The sequence below is a fragment of the Neophocaena asiaeorientalis genome, unplaced genomic scaffold (genome assembly GCF_003031525.2).
Source record: "Neophocaena asiaeorientalis asiaeorientalis breed wild unplaced genomic scaffold, Neophocaena_asiaeorientalis_V1.1 scaffold62, whole genome shotgun sequence".
NCBI classification, from domain to species: domain Eukaryota; kingdom Metazoa; phylum Chordata; class Mammalia; order Artiodactyla; family Phocoenidae; genus Neophocaena; species Neophocaena asiaeorientalis.
In genome coordinates this window covers 205,375-221,477 of record NW_020175191.1, presented here as the reverse complement: position 1 = coordinate 221,477, position 16,103 = coordinate 205,375, and the positions used below count along the sequence as shown (strand labels likewise).

At 35.3% G+C, this 16,103-nt stretch overlaps 1 protein-coding gene across 2 annotated transcripts in view; it reads right to left on the bottom strand.

Moving 5' to 3' along the window:
- Nucleotides 1-16,103, bottom strand: part of RAP1A (RAP1A, member of RAS oncogene family) — a 62,080-nt gene that overhangs the window by 28,449 nt on the left and 17,528 nt on the right. Inside the window, exon 1 of one of the 2 annotated variants that reach the window (XM_024764818.1) lies at nucleotides 2,485-2,558. The exons of the other annotated variant lie outside the window; for it this stretch is intronic. The gene's annotated coding sequence lies outside the window, so the exon portion shown is untranslated. Of the gene's footprint in view, nucleotides 1-2,484; nucleotides 2,559-16,103 lie in introns of those variants that run through there. 2 annotated transcript variants of the gene reach the window in all.

Here is a 16,103-nt window from a genome sequence, read left to right as displayed (position 1 = left end):
ATCTCCTTTTCATACTTATTGTTTATTATGGCTTCTCTCTCTTTTGATCAATCTTACCAGATTTGTTAACTCTATCTCTATTAGTCTTTTTCTAAGAATCAACTTCAGCTATGTTGATCCTTCATTGTTCACTTGTTTTATATTTCTTTATTTCTACTTTTATGTCTATTATTTCCTTCCTTTCTTTATTCTGTCCTGTTTCTAATTTAGATTGAATTCCTGGCTCGTTAATTTTCAGCCTTTCTTCTTTTCCAACAAATATCTCAGAGCCTCCATCAGAGATCTTTTTCCTTCTACCTAAAGTGTATCTTTCTGAATTTGTCTTAATGATATTCTACTGGAGATAAAAATCTGTTTTAATTTTTCTGAAAACTTTATTATGTACCTACACTCTTGAAAGGTATTTTAGCTTTAATAGTTATTTCTTTTCAGCACACTGTAGTTATTCTTTTCTTCTGATTTCAAGTTTTTCCTTTCAATAAACCAGTCTAATAGTAGATATTTTGAAGGTAATCCGTCTTCTCCCTCTGGCTATTTATTTATTTTATTCATTTAATTTTTGGCTGTATTGGGTCTTTGTTGCTGTGCGCAGGCTTTCTCTAGTTGCAGCGAGTGGGGGCTTCTCTTTGTTGCGGTGCATGGGCTTCTCATTGCGGTGCACGGGCTTCTCGTTGCGGTGGCTTCTCTTATTGTGAAGCACGGGCTCTAGGCGTGCGGGCTTCAGTAGTTGTGGCTCGTGGGCTCTAGAGCGCAGGCTGAGTAGTCGTGGCGCATGGGCTTCGTTGCTCCGCAGCATGTGGGATCTTCCCTGACCAGGGCTCGGAGCCATGTCCCCTGCATTGGCAGGAGGATTCTTAACCACTGCGCCACCAGAAGCCCATCCCTCTGGCTATTTTTAAGGTCCCTGACTATATGCAAATTTAACTATGAAGTGTTTAGGTTTAGTTTTTTCTCTCCTGTTTAGGATTTGACTTTTTGAATTTGTGCCATTTGCAATTTTAGAAATTCTCAATTATAAACTCCTCAAATATTATTTTTACTTGACTTTTCTTCACATCTATATTCTGCTTTGATAACTGGTAGATCTTCTCATGCTCTTCCTGTATTAGTTAAGACTAATACAAGACTAGGCTGATGCAACAAGAGACTCTACAATTGCCTGAACAAAATTCAAGGTATTTTTCTCTCCCACATGACAGTAGAAAGGGACAGTCCAGGGCTGGTTTGGCAGCTTAGCAGTCTGAGAGAGCTAAGCTCTTACATCTTGTTGCTGCTCTGTCATCCTTATAGTATTGCCCTCTTCTACCTAGCTAAAAATAGTTCATCACTGTGTCCACATTCCAGTCTATGGGAAGGAAGAAGGAGGTGGGAAATGGAGTATCTCATTCCTCTTATAGGCATAAACCGTAAGGCTAAAACCTACGCACACATAACTTCCACTTGCATCCAAATTGCTGAAACTTTAACACAGAGTCAAATCTCACTATCAGAAAGGCAATGAAATGGAAGCTGTAGCTGTATAGCAAAGCATCCAACTAATACAGTTATTGCTTAAAAGGAGAAAGAAATCAAGGAAATCTAGCAATTTCTGCCCCAATTTTCTAATTCTCATTTCTTCTCTTACATGTTGTCCATCTGTGCCTCTTTATTTTGGTTAATTTATTTTTCAGGTCATCTTCCAGCTCATGAATTCTAATCTATTGTTAAACCTATCTATTGAATTAAAAAAATTTTATTTATATTTTTCATTTCCAGAAGTTCTTTTATTATTTTGTCAAAGCTATTGGTAATTGTTCATAATCTCATTCTGTTTCTCACAGCATTATAGTAAAATGTTTAAAAGCCTGAACTTATGATCCATACTGCCTGACTAGAACCCTGCTCTACCACTTACTAACCTCTGTCTACAACTTTTCCTCCTAAATGCTGAATATTGGGAATGCCTCTATCAAATAGAAGACGGGAGACTATCACATTATCCAAAAGTATTCCTTACTCTGTGCCTTTGAGAAGGACATGTGCTCCATGAGTTGTAAAAAAAAAAAAAAAGTGAGCACCTATTCTTTTTTAGCAACAGAGTAAATCATCAAAAACAACATCAAAGCAGACTGCTTTTTATATGTAGTACAATCTACTTAGTAAGATGAATATTCTTTAGCAATCTTTATCATCTCAGGCAAATAAAACATTTGTAAACCATGAAGAAAATTTTATAGGCTGTGACTAATACTTTCTATGTTGACAATTTTTTTTCCTTAAAAGGCTTACTAAATTAATAAGTTTACTAATTTATGCAAAGTATATCAATTCTAGAATCCTGATGGATACATTTCCACAAAAAGAGGTATTTAACTTTAGCCCCTTAAGGGCACTGTCACATAAATTATATAATCATAATTTAAAAATTTAAGACTAACACTAAAGCAAGCCATAGCTAATGAAAAAGTATGAATCTAAAATAATTTCTAAAGCAAAACAGCATACCTGTCACAAATTTCTGAAATCTTTATTCTTAAAGACTACTTCACTTCTTATAACCAACTGAAATGCTGAGATCCTTCCTGGAAGGAAAAGTAAAATGATGTGACCAATAGCAACTAACCTCTACATAGCATTTTATCACGTACAAAGCTCTTTCCTTTATATATTTTAGTTCACCAAAATCAAAACTGTATATGATTTCCCCCACTATAAAGATAAGGAAACCATCCAAGGTTTAACTTGAGTTAAATGACTTAGGGGCAAAGTAACCAGGCAGCTATACTCAAACCTATCTTGATGTTAAATGCCATTCTCTTTCAATGTATTATGCTTTGTTACGTAACAATAACAAACAATATTAATAGCATACGTTTACTGAGAGCTTACCACATGCCAGGCACTGCTGTGAGAAATCCTCACAAAAATCTTATGAGGTAGGTACTAGAAATTTGCCCAAACCACACATCTAGGAAGAGAATCCACAATTCAAACTTTGGCAGCCTGGTTCCTGAGTTCACACTCTAACATGCTAACTTGCCTCTACTCATATATGTGCATAGAAACTTGAATACACATAGAATACCTTTCGAACGAAACTGAGGAATGAGGGGACAAGGAAGGAAGGGAGATTTTTCACTGTATGCCTTACATATATTTCTTGAAGGTCAGGCAGAGGAAGGGGAGTGGGGTAGGAGTATTACAGACATGGAATTCCATGGAAAAAACACACAGATTCAAGAGAATGAAAAGTCTAATTTAAAAAAAACTATTACGAAAAAGTCTAGGTGGCTTGAGCATTTACAGTGAAAGCTTGGGGGAAAGGTACGGGGAAAGGAATGAGTACAGATGTGGTTTAAACAGTAAGCAGGCTAGCAAGCTACCAAAGTCCCTGTATGACAGCCAAAGAACTTGAAACTTTCCTGTCAGAGGAGGAAAGTCACCTAGGGTTTTTGAATAGATAATTTGAGGGAAAAAAAAGAAAAAAACCCACAAACTTTTATGAGAACTGTGGATGTAGGAACAAAGGGAATGAGAAACTGGAGCAGGGAGTCCAGTTAGGAGGGCAAGGAATGGGGCTTGGGACTTGAGACATAGAGAGGGTTAGTCTTAAAGTAAGGGACATAGTTCAGCAACTTTGCTGTGAACACCAAGTGAGATAATGCATACACAGCTCTTAGCACAGTGCCTGTATAAAAAACAACTACTACTACTATCACTGCTTTACTACTGTAACTACAGTGTTACTGGTATCAATATTTTGAGAATTGTGGAAAGGTAATGTAAGACAAGAGTGGATAGTACTGTCAGATTAGGAACCCCAAATCAGGAGGCAGCATAATAAAATTTATTTATTCTGAACCTTATTGAATTGAAGGGTCATCAGTTCTTTGAAAATGTAAACACATAGGGAGAAGTGGAGACTGAGGAACCCAAACTAACAACCCCTGATCGAAAGGAACCCCTGGTGTACCTGGATCCCTGTGTGAGCCTGGGCAAGTTATTTGTTAATATGTAATTTCCTTATTAACAAAACAAAGCTGGATTAAGATACCTCACTGGTTCCTGATAATTAAATATAACATATTTTAGGTACCTATAAAATGCTTAGAACATGGGAGAAGTTAAATGCTTTCCCCTCCTAAAGTGAAAACAGAGGATCAATATTTTGGTTTGATGAAAACACTGCCACATTAGAAAACTACTGCTAGGACCCTAGTTTATTAACCTGTTTGCTTTACGAACTTCAAATCTATCTTAGCATGGCCAGATAGTCATGAGTTCCTGATTCTCAAAAACTCTGAAGGTTCCTGTTGCCAGAGGTTACTGGCTTTGTGAAAAGAAATAATACAGGCATAGACACCTTTGTCTTTAAAATATCCTGTTCAGGACAATCTTAGTTCTAATCAAGTTCTTAATATTTGAGATGAGAGGAGGTCAGAAAAACGTAATAAGAAAATTATTTAAAGCTTGCTTTCATGAGACAAATCAATTTGATCAGGTCTAAAAATTGGCCATTAAATGAGAATTAAACTTAATCAGGGATCTTGGATTCTGTGCCTAATGCTAAGAAATATACCAAAAAAAACACGGGACTATTGATTTACAGAATTTCTAGGATTTGTTTTCAAGAAGAGTAACACTGGGTGAGAGATTTTTATTTTCTCATAATGGAACTAAATGGAGATTCTATAAATGGGAGATCTTAATTTAGCAATTAAGAGTTATGAATTGCTGATCACATGTTTATAAATGGATTTCTTGATAAGAATCAGTTCCAAACATTCTTTTTTTGGATGGACATCCCCCCCCCCCCCAGTAGACTAAGCTATCATAAGTTTATACCTAGATCACTGCAATAGCCTCTCATTGGGTCCCTTCACATCTAATTCCCCTCACCCCCCCAATCTTTTTCCCATAGTGAAGCTAGAATGATCTTTATAAAAATACTTTTTTAATCATGATAGTGACCCTCTTCCCAAATCCCTCCAGTTAAGATACTTCAGTGATTTGCCACTACCCTTAAGGATAAAGCCAAAAAATGTTAACATGGCCTACAAGAGTCTGCACAGTTTGGTCCCTAATTCCCACTCTAGCTTCATTTCACAATGTTCTCCCTCTCGCTCTCAATGCTCCAGCCAAACTGCTTTTATTCCATTTTCTCCACTGTGCCATACTCTCTCCTGCCAGACACAGGTCAGTTGGTAAAGTGTTCTGGAGAAAAATAAAGCAGGAAAGGGGGTATAGGGAGTTCAAAGGGCAGGAAGATTTGTAGTTTGAAACAAAGTGATACTCAAGTAAAGACCTAAAGGCAATGGTAAGTAGAGAACAGAGTCATGCAGACATCTAAAGGAAATCGAAAAACCTTGAGATGTCTAGTGACTTCTATAAAGAGAAATGATGGCACCCTAATTGGAGGGAAGTAATGAGATTAGTAGGAGGTAAGGTAGGTGATGAAACAGACAGCTTAAAGATGGCTTTTAGGTCATAGTAAGGACTTTGGCTTTTACTTGGTATGAGATGGGAACTCACTGAACGGTTCTGATCAAAGGATGGCAAGTTCCCACTGAACTTTTAGACAGATCTCTCTAGCTGTCGTGTGGTGAAAGGAAGGAGGAGGTCAAGGGCAGAGGCAGGGAGAACTATTTGAAGGCAAATGAAACCCAAAAGATGGCAATATGGACCAAAGCAGTAGCAGTGGAAGTGGTAAGAATTAGTTATCTTCCAGATATATTTAAAGATAGGGCCAAAAGGAGTGAAGAGTTGAGAGAAAAAAGGCTACTAAATAATAAACAGAAGACAGACGCCAAACAGAGAACACTGAGCAGGATAAATACCAAAAAATCTACACCTAGGAATATATTCAAACTGCAGAAAATCAAAGACAAATATTGAAAGAAGCCGGAGGGGGAAAAAAACACCCAACTTCTAGAGGGGCAAGAATGAGAATTACCTGAGACTTCTCTTCAGAAATTACACAAAAATAAGAGAATGAAGTGAAATATTTAACTGTTGAAAGAAAAAACCCCACCACGCTACAATTTTGCAAGTCCAGCAAAGTTAGCCTTCAGATGACAGAGAAATACAGACTTTCTCAAACAAAAATTCAGTGGAATTTGTTGCCACAGATTTGCTCTGCAAGAAATATTAGAAGAAGTTCTTTATAAGAAGGGAAATGATTTAAGTCAGAGACTTGGACCTAAATATGAATATATGAAGGTAAAATAAAATCTTTTATTTTTCTTATTCTTAATTGATCTAACAGACAACAATTTTAAATAATAGCAATAATGTATTAGATGATTATAGTTTATGGATAAGTAAAATGAATGACAGCACATTATAAGGGATTTTAGGAATTGGAAACTGTTATAAAGTACTTGTATTATCTGTGAAGTGGTATAGTGTTATCTGACACTGGGCTTGGATTAGTGGTAAATGTATATTTCAAATTCAAGTGCAACCACTAAAAAAAAAAAGTATAATTGATATGGTAAGAGAAAAGAAAAAATGAAATAATATAAAATGCTCAGTTAAAACCAGAAGGTAGCAGAAAAAGAGTAGAAGACAAAAAGGAAACAAGGGCAATGAACAGAAAACAGTAACACCTATGGGAGCTATTAATCCAACTACATTAAAAATCGCTAGTCAAAAATCAACTCTAAATACACCAATTAAAAGAAAGAGACTGTCAGAGTGGATCAAGAAACAAACTTTGGGGACTTCCCTGGTGGCGCAGTGGTTAAGAATCCGCCTGCCAACGCAGGGGACACGGATTCGATCCCTGGTCCGGGAAGATCCCACATGCTGCAGAGCAACTAAGCCCATGTGCCACAATTACTGAGCCTGCGCTCTAGAGCCTGGCTCTAGAACAACAAGAAAACAGATGAACAACAAGGAAAAACGGATGAATCTACCATTATACCCAGAGACTCCAACACCCCTTTATCAGTAATTGATAGATACAGCAGGCAGAAAATCAGAAAGGACATAGCTGAACTGAATACCACCAATCAGTTGGACCTAACTGATACTTTTACAATATTTCATGAATAACAACAAAATATATATTATTTTTAAGGGCATATGGAACATTTAAAAAGATAGACCATAATCTGGACTATAAATAAGTCTCAGTAAATTTAAAGAAATTTAAATCATACGTGTATGTTTTCTGATCACGCTGGAATCAATAGTAGAAAGACATCAAGAAAATCCCCAAGTATCTGGAAACTATAATAACATACCTCTAAATAATCCTTGATTCAAGGAAAAAAATCAAAAGGGAAGTTACTATTTTCAATAGAATGAAAATAAACACACCATATCAAAATTTGTAGAATAAGAGCCCAGAAATAAACCTTTTTATAAATGGTAAAGTGATTTCTGACAAGGGTATTAACACCATTCAATGAGGAAAGGGCAGTCTTTTCAACATATGTTATTGGGAAAACTGGATATTCACATGCAAAAGAATTAAGCTGGACCCTGACCTTACGCTATATACAAAAATTAATTCAAAATGGATCAAAGACATAAACGTAAGAGCAAAACTATAGAACCCTTAGAAGAAAACATAGGGAAAAGTTTCGTGACATTGGATTTGGCAATGATTTCTTGGATATTACATAAAAAGTACAGGCAACAAAAGCAAAAATAGATGAACTGGACTACATCAAAATTTAAAACTTCTGTGCATCAAAGGACACAACCAATGGTGTAAAATGGCAACAGATGGAATGGGAGAAAATATTTGTAAATCATATATCTGATAAGGGGTTAATATTCAGAATAAAGAACTGTTAAACCTCAAGGACAACAAAAAAAAACCACAAACAAAATGAGCAAAGGACTTGAATAGACACTTCTCCAAAGAAGATACACGAATGGTCAATAAGCACATGAAAAGATACTCAACATCACTAATCATTAGGGAAATGTAAATCAAAACCACAATGAAATACCACTTTACATCCATTAGGATGGCTATTAACAAAACAAAACAAAACAAAACAAAACAAATTTAGAAACCAGAAAATAACAAGTGTTGGTGAGGACGTGGAAAAATTAGAACCTTTGTGCACTGCTGGTGGGAATGTGGAAAAACGTATGGCAATTCCTCAAAAAAATTAAAAATACGATTACCATATAATCTAGCAATTCCACTTCTGGGCATATACCCAAGAGAGCTGAAAGCAGGGATTCAACCACATATTTGTAGTACATCCATGTTCACAGCAGCATTATTCACAATAGGCCAAAAGTGGAAGCAACCCAAGTGTCCATCAACAGATGAATGGATAAACAAAGTGTAAGTATGTACATACAGTGGAATATTATTCAGCTTTAAATGGAAATTGCGATACCTGCTACAACAAGCATCAACTTCGAGGACATAATAAGTGAAATAAGCCAGTCACAAAAGGACAAATACTGTATGATTCCACATTCATGAAGTACCTACAGTAGTTAATAATTAAACTCATAGACAGAAAGTAGAATGGTGGTTGCCAGGGGCGGGGAGATTGGGAGTTAGTGTTTAACAAGTATGGAGTTTCAGTTTGGGAAGATGAAAAAAAATTCTGGAGATGGATGGTGTTAACAGTTTCACAAAAATGTAAATGTACTTAATGCTACTAAACTGTACACTTAAAAATGGTTACAATGGTAAGTTTTATGTGTATTTTATCACAAGTTTTAAAATAATGTAATTCACCATACTAACTTAAAGTAAATCATAGGCAGAGGTGCCAGCAAAGGAAGACCAGACGCAGCAGCCAGTTAGGTAAGGGTAAAACCAAATATGTGGTTTCTTGGAACAAAGAGAAGAAGACATTTCAAAGAAAAAGGAAGTGATTAACTGTTAATGCTGCTGACAAGTCAAGTAAGATAAAGACTGAGAACTGACCACTGGAGGTCACTGGAGACTTGATGAATTCACTTCAGTGGACTAACCTAGGTCCAAAAGACTGAGCGGGTTCAAGAAAGACTGAGAGATGACAAACTGGAAATAGCATTAGACGATTTTTTCTGAGGAGTTTACTTAAAGAATAGAAAAATGGGGTGGTCACTAAGACAAGGCAAAGAGGATTTAGGTTAAAAAGGGGTTTTCTTTATACTATTTCCACAGCAGGTAGAAGTTCAGTACATCAAACATTCAAGAGCTACTTAGTAAATCTTTGTCCACAATGAACTATCCTCAAGACTAGGTTTACTGCTTGACACTAGAGGGCACAGGGCTGCAATTTTGAATCCTTCTTCCCTCCACCTCCCAAACATTCGTTATCTCATCATCTTTTTCCAAGGTCACTGAAATTTTTAATAACTCTTTATCAAATAATATTGCAATAAGTGTACAATAATTTAACTATCTTTTTGTTGGATATGTCCAAACATTCTGTTATAATAGATAACCCTGCAATGAATCTATGCATACATTTTAATCCAGAATTATTATTTTTTCTTTGGGTTACATTTTCAGATGGATCATTACTAGATTTAAGGTTAGGAACTTTTTGAAGGTTCTTCATGGAGATTAATAGTTTTATCAATTTACATTCCCATATCAAGAATATGTGGGTCTCGGGAATTCCCTGGTGGTCCAGTGGTTAGGACTCGGAGCTTCCACTGCAGGGGGTATGGATGGGTTCAATCCCTGGTCGGGGAACTAAGATCCCACATGGTCAAAAAAAGAAAAAAAGAGGGGCGGCCCTGGTGGCGCAGTGGTTGAGAGTCCGCCTGCCGATGCAAGGGACACGGGTTCGTGCCCCGGTCTGGGAAGATCCCACATGCCGTGGAGCGGCTAGGCCCGTGAGCCGTGGCTGCTGAGCCTGCACGTCTGGAGCCTGTGCTCCACAACGGGAGAGGCCACAACAGTGAGAGGCCCACGTACCGCCAAAAAAAAAAAAGAATATGTGGGGTCCCATTTTACCACACCCTAATAACAGAGTTTCAACTTAAATTTGCTTATTACAATTTAAATGTTCTTATTTTGTTAATCATATCATCAGAGGTGTATTACCCTGCTTTAGTTTAAATTTCTTTGATTAACTGATGAGGTTAAACTGTTTTCCAAATACTTGTCAGTCACATCTTTCTTTTGCGAACTGCCTATTCTTTTCTCATTCGTTTTGAAAAAAGTTATTTTTCCTATCTATCAGTCTAGTATGTTTATTAATTAAGGACAGTCACCCTTGTGATTACTGCAAGTTTTCCCTGCAGGTGTTATTTACTTTTAATTGTTTATTTTATCATATTCAAGTGAATTTTTGTTAATTATGTTAAATCTGTATTTTCCTTTGTCATTTTCCCTTTTCATAATTTGGTTTATAACTACTAAGGAGTGGCTATCAGCAGATTGAAGCAAAAGACTTGGTTTAGGAATTAAAGTTCTGTTGTAAGGAAGTTAGAAAGTTTCTTGCACTATTAATATCTGGTTTATTATCTAGTCACCATTTAAATGAAGGTTTATAAATGTATGAGCAATACATAAGTAAGTATATAATAAAATCTGGTAAAAGCAACTAGAAAAATGGTACTGGAATCTAGAACACCTGTAATTAACTGCTGGCTCTACCACTTATCAGCTACAAGACTTTGGACTTCTTAACCTCATTCAACTCTCATGATCTATAAATAACAGTATTTTTGAGGGCTTACTATGTGCCAATCATGACTCTAGGAATTTTACTTTTGTCACTTATTTAAATACAACTCTATGATATTATAATTACCACTTTACACAAGAGAAAACATATAACCTAGAGAGGTTAAATAACTCATCAAAATTCAAACACAATTAGTAAACGGCAGAACCAGGATTTGAATCTAGGCTTTCTGACTCCAGTGCCTCCATCCCCGCTCCTAATCACTCTATTATATGGCCTCTTTCATATTTAAAATGGGAATGATACCATTTATCTCATAGGTGTGGTGAGAGGATTAAATGAGGCAATACACATGAATGAATTTTATAGTGTAAAGTGGCAAGCATAAGGAACAGTTATTATCAAAGATTTTTGTTCTGAATATCAACAAAAAAATCAGATAGATACTTTGTATGACTTAATAAAACAAAAGAGATGATGGCAAATTCTTCAACATATATACTGGGAACTAAAATCCTTACAGTAACCTGTTAAAAGTACCATGGAGACAGCCCTTAGGCTTTTGCTTTCTGGCTGGAAAAAAAAAGTCTGTCTCAGGCTAGAAGAATATACAATTTATTCCATGAAAATGACAGCACAAAGAATGATCCCAAATCAGTTAAATAAGCACGTTTAGAAGCCCCATGAAAACAAGAGACTCAGTTTGTCTTTTTCCCTCTTAGTCTAGCCACTTCTTCCTCTTCTGTGTAACACAAATACCTTGGTTTATACCCCTTACGGTGTTATGCCATACCCACTTCCTCTTTTTCTATCCAAATCCTCCAGGCTCTTCAGGGTGCATTTCAATCCCCAACTTCAAAGTTATATCCATTAACTCCTGCCTGTAGCCTTCTTTACCTGACCTCTCATTACTTCTTTTATAAAAACTACTTAGTCTCTGGTTACATTTTCTTTTGTTGAGATATAATTCACATACTATAAAATTTACTATTTTAAAGTATATAATTCAGTGGTTTAAATTACATTCACAAGGTTGTACAACAATCACCACTATCTAATTCCAGAACATTTTTACCACTCTAAAAAGAAACCCCCATATCCATTAGCAGTCACTTTCCCATTTCCCCCTCCCCCTAGCCTTTGGGCAACCACTAATCTACTTTCTGTCTCTATGGATTTGACTATTCTAGTTATATCTATAAATGAAGTAACAGAATATGTGACCTTTTGTGTCTGGCTTCTTTCACTTATAATGTTTTTCAAGGTTCATCCATGTTGTAGCATGTACCAGTACTCCATTTCTTTTTAAGGCTGAATATTACACTATATGGCTACACCACATTTTGTTTATCCATTCAATGGATATTTGAGTTGTTTTCACTTTTTGGCTATTATGACCAATAATGTTATGAACATACTGCACAAGTTTTAATTGTGAACCTGTTTACAATTCTCTTGGGTGTATACCTAGAAGGGAATTGCTTGGGTCATATGGTAACTCTATGTTTAACTTACTGAGGAACTGCCAAACTGTTTTCTACAGTGGCTGTACCATTTTACATTCTCACCACATCCTTGTCAACAGTTGCTATCGCCCGTTTTTTGATTACAGCTATCCTAGTGGGTGTGAAATGGTATCTCACTGTGGTTTTGATTTGCATCCCCTAATGTCTCTGGTTATATTTTATTTTATGTGACATATTCCTCTAATTCATCGTCACCAAGCTTTTTCTGTAAAGGGCCAGACAGTAATGTTTTATGCTTTGAGGGCCAGGGATGGTCTATGTTACATATTCTCCTCTGGTTTTTGTTTGTTTTTTAAACAACAAAAGCAAAAGCCATTCTTAGCTTGAGGGCCAAACAAAAATGGGCCTCAGACTATAGTTTGGCAACCTCTACTCAGATTGTTTCATAATTAGCCTGGCGTTCCCTATCAATGTCAACTTCCGTTGAAAGCAAGGTAAGGACTATTTTATGTTGCTTCACAGTGATATGCACAGAGCCCATAAATACAAAAGCAGAGGTTTTAAAAATACTTGAACTGAACGTCTTGCACAAAGAATGTCCCCAATTAAAAAAATACATATGCATCTTCCCATAGGTATTTACACAATATAAATAAAGCATGCTAGTTTTTAAAATGAGTACTAAAAGTAAAACATAATTTTTCTTTTGAAATTGGGCAGCTTGACTATGAATAGCCTAAGAATCAGAGAAAAAAAATTTTATAAATGCCCTTTGAATCAAAATTATATTTAGAGGCAATTAACTTTCTAGCACCAAATGTATTTTAAGGGCATACTTTTGACTCAACTACCTCTAAATCCTAAAGCTACAAATAACATTAAAGTTATACTAATATACTATGGCAGAACTTGATATCTGTTCCTCTAACTTGATTACTGGCCAAAAAACAAACGAGCAAACAAAACAAAACAAAACAAAAGGTATATACTTCTGGCAAATGTGAAAATCCGGTAATTTCAACAATTTGAGTTTTATATTCTGGAAATTATAAGTTGATCTCAAAGAAGGAATTGATTCTACATAGAAACTCTCAGACACAGAATGAAAACTAAAGTATCAGAGAGCAGACAACTAGCTATTTATCTCTGGAAGTCACTGAACTTCTTCCAAGTACAGATTTCTCATCTTTAAAAGTAGGAGTGATTCCATCTGTCCTACCTTTTCCACAGAATTGTGACGATCAAATGAGACAAAGTTTATAAAATTTTATAAAAAGCACCCTACAAATAATATGACTCATATATTGTTAGAAGAATTCTAAGCCAAAACCAAGTTTTCACTACTGAAATAAGCATAAACAAGAGTTCTCTGGGTCTTTAGAGGTATAACAAGTATTTTTCCTAATCGTCCAAATGACATCAATGAATACTATGGTCATTCTTTTTTTTCAGTCTTTCTAAAAGAAGACTGGAAATCAGCACAAACTGGTCTTACATTCTGAATGGCACAAAGGTTAACCAAATGCGTAAAAGCATTCAGACCAGTTCCCCAGGTCTTAGGAATCTAAGACAACATTCATTCTTTTGCATCTTTAGCTTATTCTAGCTAAAAGGAATAGTGTACTAAATATTCCTTTAAATAGCAAGCTGCCTGCTAAAAATTCAATGGGAACCAAACAGTAACCTCAAAGATGAAGCCAGAATCAGCAGTAAAGTTTTGATCAGCAGAAAAGAAGGAATAATAAAGCAATGATAATATATAACATTCCATGCTAAGTACTTTATACAGACCATACCATTTGATTTTTATGACCATAAAGTAGGGCTACTATTATTATTCATATTATAGCTAAAGAAAGTGAGGCTAAGAAAAATATTTTACCAAAGCTCACAGTAATCTGCATAGCAGGGATTAGAACTCAGACAACCTGACTCTAGCGCCCACATTCTTAACCTAAAGTAAGATAAACTGTGTTTAACAGACTTCATTTTCTATAGCAAAAGCAAACCAAAATCGAAATCCAAGAAAAAGGCAAAACTTCCAAATGTGTGCTTGAACTCATTTTCTTTCCATATCCAAGTACTCAAAATTGATAAAAAGTAGTTAATGACCAAAAGACCACATAACAAAATAAGGTGATGGGTGAAGGGTTGAGATAACATATTCTACACATACTCATTCTAACATTGGCTTCTAATTTTTTTAAGTTCAAAATTAAGCCTTGTTTCAGTAGGTTTTGTCCCTCACAATGGCTGAATTCTTTTTAAGAAAGCCCATTCCAATGACTTTAAATCTGTAGTCACTGTGGTTGAAAATGCACTAGATTACTTGCTACAGAGGAGGAGTACATTAAATATTTGAAATTCTGTTGGCAGAAATGATCACCAGGAAATATTTGTAACCCAAGCCCACCCACTTTCCATCAGCATAACCAACTAACTTTACCTCCACTTTCCCTAAGCCCATTTTTACTTCTATGTACATCATGTAAGGTCTGGTACACAATGAGGTTACATGTTTGCAGAAACCAATATATTATGAGTCTCCTTGAAAATGCAATTCTGATCAAAATTTTTTTAAGTTAGTAATTCTGATCAATTTTTTTAAAGTCATATCTGAATGAATTTTATTTTTCTTTTATCTAAAGAACATAGTATGGGGGGAAAAAATACCCCAAATCTTGCACCTGACATCAGTATGTTGAAGGGCAATGATGAAGGGTCACAAACATGGAAACATTTAAGGATATTAAAAGAGTTGCCAAAGAAATAACATTTAATAAAATAAAATTACAAAAACAAAATGTAGGGGTATGGGAACAATCTTTAAATTGTCAAAAAAAGAAATATTCCCATTATATATGATAAAATTTCTAAGCAACCACACACACAAAATACCACAAGAGAAATTATATCACAGCTGAACAGTGATTTTGCTATATATACCTGAAAATATAATGATTATACAGCAATTTCTATGTAGAATTAGTTCTAGACACCTAGTATACCAGCAATTTTCACTGAACAATAGAATTCTCAATACAGTACAGACTAAAAGACTAATAATGTTATTTACAACATCTGTACACATTCACATTGATAAGGAGAAATTTCTCAGTATCTAGACCTATCTTAATCCTTTGTCATATATGAAAGTGTCAGAACATATACAAGTTGTGAAATTTGAAAAATTCTACATACAAATAAATCACCAACTCCTAACACTGTGTTTGAGTCTAATACTTTTGGACTCACATGATTCTCAAGGGTCTTCAAAAATGAATTACTACAATCTTTTGTTGTTATAGTATAATAAAAAAACAATTTAAATAACTTCATATTAGTTGAAAGATATCAATCAATAAGAAATAAGTATTAAAATTCTCTCTACAAGCATATAAAGGGCTAACTTTGAGGCCTATCTCTGGACTAAGCTTGTTACCTGGGAGAAAGTATTTACAGTCAAATCAAAAACTACCTGAATACGGAGACACCTTAAGTATTACTAAAGCCTTGAGGGGCAGGGTTCAAAGGGAGACACTACAATTAAATATCTATAATTAAATTTTCCAGAAGTTACAATCTTAGATCTAGAGCCCTGTTTCTAACAGTGCCTTTCACTGGCTGGAAGCGAATAATTTAAATATTAGCCTGAATCAATCTGTAAGGCACACCAAGCAGAGCAAACCTCAAACTTACCTCACTATCTAGATTGATACAGAAAAAAACAATACTACAATGGTCGCTAATGCCACAAATACCTATTATGTTTATCTGCTAAAAATGAGACAATGAAAGATAAAGGAAGATAAAGCCAGTTACCCAAATTTAACAAGAAAAAAATACTATAATCCCATTTCTCAAAGTGTTGGCTTGATTAACTTATCAATTATATAGTCTGTAGGTAACAAAAACTGTTGGAAAAAGCCAAACACTTCTCAAAAAAGCAAACTGGTTCTGTGTTGAGAAGATGCTCCACTCTAAGGGATGCATTCATTTTTTAATTCTATAAGTCTACATTTGCTGAAATTTATTTACAAATTAGGCACCA